Below are 6,000 nucleotides of genomic sequence, written 5' to 3'. Positions count from 1 at the left end.
ATAATTTGTATGTCTTTTTTCAACAGGTTGCTAAGGTATATGTGTGATTGAACACTTAGGACAGTGTCCCCCAAGGGGGAGGGTTCTATAACATCCCTGGTGAAAATTCCATGTAATAAATGTTAAAAACAATAATCACATATGTCTGAGACACTTATCCAAGCTGAATGTTGGGCAAGACATCCTAGGGGATGTTGATTTGGTTGTTTATGGCTAAGGAATTTGACAAGGGAAATGGCTAAGGCTTTCGAAAGGAAAACATGGAATTTTGGGACATTTATTTATGAAAATAATGGAAATTAGGAGAGAAAGGAGGTGAAAGATCACATGTTTCATGTGAGGAGGAAAATGAAATAAATTAATGGAGAATGAAGAAAATAGAGTCATCATTCATAAAAATGCTTCTAAATGTGAGTTGATAACCTTTTGTTAGTTTAGTTTTGGAGCATTCTCATTGTTCTCTCTCTCTCATAATCTTGGATACTTAGAGCTTTTCTTGGAGCACTTTGGCATTGGAGAAAGAAAGGCACATAAGGCAAGAGGAAGGAAAGATCAAGAAGGGAAAGGCAGGATCAATAGCTACAATAGGCTTCATTCCAGGTATTGAATTACCTGTCTATTTTCTTTGCTATATTTGGTATGCATGGCATTGCATGTGGTTCTTTTCTATCATGGCTTGGGTTTTTCCAGGTATAATAGTGTTTTTCAGCCTAGCCTTGCCATTTTTGGATAACCATGGTGTGATAGGGTTCTCATGTTTGGTTGAGCTGGATTGCCGAATGGATTTGAAGTTAAGTGAGGTGGATCGCCGAAATGATAGTAAACATGGCATAGTAACCCTTGATTCAGAATGTGGGCTGTGATAAATTTGGATTTTTTGTTGCCTCGGATGGTCTAGGATACTTGCTGGTGAATGGTAGGATATACGGTAAAGCCTAAAGGTGGTTTGCTCTTCGTTGGACCTAGTAATCCCAGGTTTGGGATATGTGTAAAGCCTAGAGAGTGGGTCTTGATTTAGGGCCTAGTGTTCTAGGTTTGCATTGCGGTAAAGCCTGAGAGACTAGGAGACAAGACAATTCCTCATGGTGTAGGTGGAGGAATCCAATGGAATCCATTATTTTTTGCCCTAGTGATAGGGTGGAGATCATGGAAAAGCTTGTTATGATGTGTTCATTGTGTTGGCCTAGTGATTCAGTATGGATTACGGTAAAGCCTAGTTTCTATTGATGAGGGTGAGGTGGTGTACACTCGGTATGCCCCAGTTGAGTTCTTTTGGTTTGAGTCTCACATTCATGCTTGGAATATTGCATGGGGGTGATTGGATTAAGAGACACTTGGCTCAGCCAATCTATGGTTGGATGGAATGTGGTAGTCCCATATCTGGTCGGTTCATTGCATTGATTAATGATAAATTCATTCCATTGATTTTCATGTGTAAATGTACTGGTGTATATATGGACTTTGATGGTTGATATGTTTATTTTAATTTTGTTCCTATTATGTTGGTTATATGTTCATTTTATGGCAACCACTATGTTTGGTTCTTAACATGTTTTTACTTTTATTTGAATGGATATTTTATCTATGACCTAAGACATGATCAGGTAACTAATGAAATGAGTAAAAAATGGTTCATGGTGATTCTCAGATAAGTAAGAGATCCCTACACTTAACTCTGTTGTTTACACCTATAGATTACATATCGATGATATGTTTGATGAAATGTCTATCACGTCTAGTAGGGGTATTGTTAAGGCCTTTATCAACTATTTACTTTTGCATCATTGTTTCCTTGTACTTTAATTAATTATGAGATTTCATTTCATTATGGGTAGTAGCATGGGCTCTCGGCCTCAAAAAGCAGCTGAAATCCCAGAGTCGCTGGCACAGAACTAACAAGTTTCGTCCACAATTGCTGACATGCAAGCCTATGAGAGCGACTTTAGGTCTCGGTCGATCCCTTTCCTATATCATGAGAGTGACTAAGCCTTAAATTGTCGAGAACAATAATGGGACCTAGGAATAGGTTGTCTAAGTGGCTGACTTGTCTGGTGAGGGTTTTGTTGATGATCTTAGATAACTGTGTGTGATGTTCCATCGATTCCACTTTCTTAAGGTTACCTAGGAGGTCGAATTTGATCATAGTAGCCTATCGTCTCATGTTTACCCCAGTTGGCATGGTTACTTAGGTGGATTTTGGAGGAGGGTGTTACACAATTTCAATTTGTTGTTGCTGCTGAGTGATAAATGTTTTCTTGGATGTGCTTCCTCTTCTCCTTTGGATAGCTTGATGATGCAAGGTCTTCAATGATATTTGGTCTTGAAAGGTGGTTACAGGCATGTATTCCCTTTGTTTGTTCTTGATAATCTTCTTTGTCCATCCAACTATAAGTGAGTCTTCTAGCATGTTCACTCCTTCTTCATCTCCTTTGTTATCTCACCATGATCTAGCAATGTAGTGGTTCCAATAATTCACTCATGATGAGAACCTCCTACTATAAGGTGATGCATTTTTATCCATGGACTATGGCCGAGACAAGTGACAAGCTCGGAAAGGGCCTCCAGTAACTACACATCACATAGTTCTAGGTGACAGGGAGACTGGTTACTGAGACTGTGCAGAGCGCAAATTAGGCTTAGCTTAGGAACTCCTGAGCACAGTCTTCAGTATCGAGAAAAATGCATAGAGGCCACTAGGAGACATGATTGCACAGTTGATACCATCATTGACTGCTACATGGTGGGACCCTGGGAGGTAGGTCTCTGCATTTTTTAGAGGCAAGGTAGGACTAGGTAGCAGAGGGACCTTGGATGATAGATCAACACAATTCTTGGTATCAGTGAGTCCTAACTGAGGGAGGAAACTGGGAAAGAGATATATATTGTTCTAGGAGGTAAGGTAGGCTTGGGTGTCTATGAATTATGGGGTTCCAATGGGCAGGGAGGAAGCTTGATGACTGATCTTGCAAAATGTGCACCTCAGGTTAGGCTTGAAGAAGCTACTCTGCAATTTTGGGAAGGAAGGCAGCAATGAAAATTTTAGGGGCTAATATTCGCAATTGGGCTAATTTCCATGCTTTTTCCAAAAAGAAATCTCTAATTTCCATTTTTTCTAAAAATTATCCGCCCAAAATTTATAATATAATTTTTTTTTACTGTAAAATTCATCAAAACTTCATATAGATACTTCATAAAAATTTTAGAAATTTGAATATTTTGCAAAAATATTGCTAAACATTTTACATATTATATATTATGAACTAGTGAGATTTGCCAAGGTTTCTAAACATTAAAATAAATTTCCATCCTTAAAATTTTATGTGGAAGGCAGCCTGCTCAGCTCTAGAATTGCGTAGTGCAACTGCCTGGGGGGACAGTGACTGCACACTGCGCAATTCTAGATAGGAGGGTGACATCGCTGAGGACTAATATTGTGTAATGCACAGTTCAATCGACATCAAGTTAACAAGAGTTGCTTGGTCGGGAGGATTTTCAGAAAAAATGGCTAAGTGTGGGAGGTAAGTGAACTTGAAATTATGACCACACACTTAGCATGTTTTGATGACACGACAACATAGACCACCAAATCAAAAAGACAAAGCATTACCCTCTTTGAGACTATCTAGAACAAAAAGTGACAAGTGCAACACTTGAGAGAGACCCTAGGATGACAGTGACGACACTTGTGCAACATTTCTTAAAGCTTTGTGTATTAGTGTGGTCATTGTTTCCATAGCTAGGACAACTTGAAGACGCAAAGACAAAACTTCGAAATCACTAGAAAAGGACCGCAAGTGTGATGAAACACTCCAATGTGCAAAAATACGACCATTGATCAAACAAGCGAAAGGGGTGAAAAGACTTTGAGGAAGCTGATGAAGCACACTCGAGTGCTTGCAACAATGAAGGGAAAGACCAAGGAAGGCTCTCAAATTTGAGTGCAAGCCAAAATTTTGTAGGGTGTTCCAGCCACTACAATAATAAGATAAGTGGGCCAGTAGACTACAGACATATGATTTTGACATTGTAGTTTCTAATGCACTTTCTAGTATGCCTTACATATGTTCGCTAGTGGATATTTCTGTTTATTAGAGGGAGTTAATTTTAGAAAAGTATGCTAAGGAATCATGGGAAATATTAATTATGGAAGCCACAATTCATGATGATAGATATACAATAGTAAATGAGTTCATCATGTATATTGCAATAATTTATTTAGTTCCTTATTCACAGTTTAAGGTAAATATATTAACGAAATTCCATGATGCACCTATGGTTGGTCACCTAAGTTTCCTTAAAAGCTATAGGGAAATATGAGAGAGATTCAAGTATACAGAAATTAAGAATGAAGTCCTTAAGTATGTTATAAAGCTTCCAACTTTCTAGCAAAACAAAAATGAGCATACTTATCTAGTTTTTTTGCTTTAACCCCTACTCGTTGCTAATAAAAAATGGGATTCTATCTCTATGGATTTTATCATAGGGCCACCTAAAGTGAAGGGTAAAGATTACATCTATGTGGTGTTTGAAAATTTGAATAAGTTTGGACAATTATTTTCCATTTCAATGACTTATACATCAACATGGGTGGCTAACTTATTTTTCAAAGAGATTTTTATATTTCATGGTACGCCCAAGAATATTTTTAACGATAGGGACAACAATTTCTTGAGTATGTTTTGGCAGGAGATCTTTAGGTTGAGTGGGACTGAGCTCACTCGTAACACTACCTACCACCCATAGAAATTTGGTTGAATGGAGATAGTTAATAAATGCATGGAGGGGAATTTTAGGTACTATGTTGTTGGATAACATATAGCTTGGATAAAATGGCTATATATTAGTGAGTGTTGTTGTAATACTACTTGTCAAATGTTTAACAAGATGTTTCCATTCATGGAATTATACTGTTAGTAGGCTCCCAACTTCATGTATCTACTTTTTGTGGATAGTAGAGTGCCTAAGGAAATTGAATTACTACAAGCGAGTAAGGAAATCATGAAGTCACAAAAGGATTTTTTTTAACAAGAATAAAATCAATAGAGGTTGTATGTTGATCGACATTAGATAGAACACATTTTGGAAGTTGGACATATGGCTTATTTGAGATTTCATTCATTTAGAAAATATACTCTCAATAAGAGTGGAGAGGAGAAACTAAGTCTAGGTTTTATTGACCATTCAGAGTATCTCAAAGGATTGGAGATATTTCCTATGAAATTGATCTAACGACTAGAAGCAGGATTCATAATGTATTTCATGTATCCAAGTTTAAAAAGGATCTCAATCATAACATAGTTCCTTTATATGAGTTTCCACTATTGGATGAGCAGGGGAAGTCAATATTTATTCCAAAGACCATCATTGATACTAGAGTGAGGACTCTATAAGAGGTCCATCAAAGAGTTCCTGGTCAAATGGAATAACTTACTAGTAGAGGATGCCGCATGGGAAAATGAACAAATATTTCAACAACTAGAGTTGAGATTGCTTGAGAAAAAGTTTGTGAAGGATGAACTAGAATGTCCCCTTCATAAGCGACAGAGTTTGTTCACCTCTAGCTTATTAGTTGGCTCTTATAAGGTTGTGTTAGGGTTAAGGAACCTTGGAGGAAATTAATCAAGTGGTTTGGAAGTTTTTGATGGTTAGTTCAAATCTCATTATGATTATGAACAAAATCATTTTTTTAGAATCGTTTGAGGAGAATTCTCTAATTCTTACTATTTTTAGTAAGTCAATTTTGATCCCCAACTAGGTTAACTAGTAGGGGTACTCTTTTTTAGTATTGTTGTTGGGTTCAATTTTCATTAATATCTTCGCATTCTATATAATGTGGCAATTTTAAATAAAATAATGATAAGTTATTAAATATAAATATTTCATTTAACTTTATTGTTATTTTAACTATTTAATAAAGTGACTAAGGACCAATTATAAAGTGAAATATGTTTTATTAAAAAATAGAAAATAATAATGTATTTAATTGGAAGACTAAAAGTG

Source organism: Pinus tabuliformis, chromosome 8 (genome assembly GCF_031772625.1).
Source record: "Pinus tabuliformis cultivar Carrire ecotype Pingquan chromosome 8, CPIR1, whole genome shotgun sequence".
Classification (NCBI taxonomy): domain Eukaryota; kingdom Viridiplantae; phylum Streptophyta; class Pinopsida; order Pinales; family Pinaceae; genus Pinus; species Pinus tabuliformis.
The sequence above is the reverse complement of the archived record's forward strand: the minus strand, read 5'-3'. Positions refer to the sequence as shown.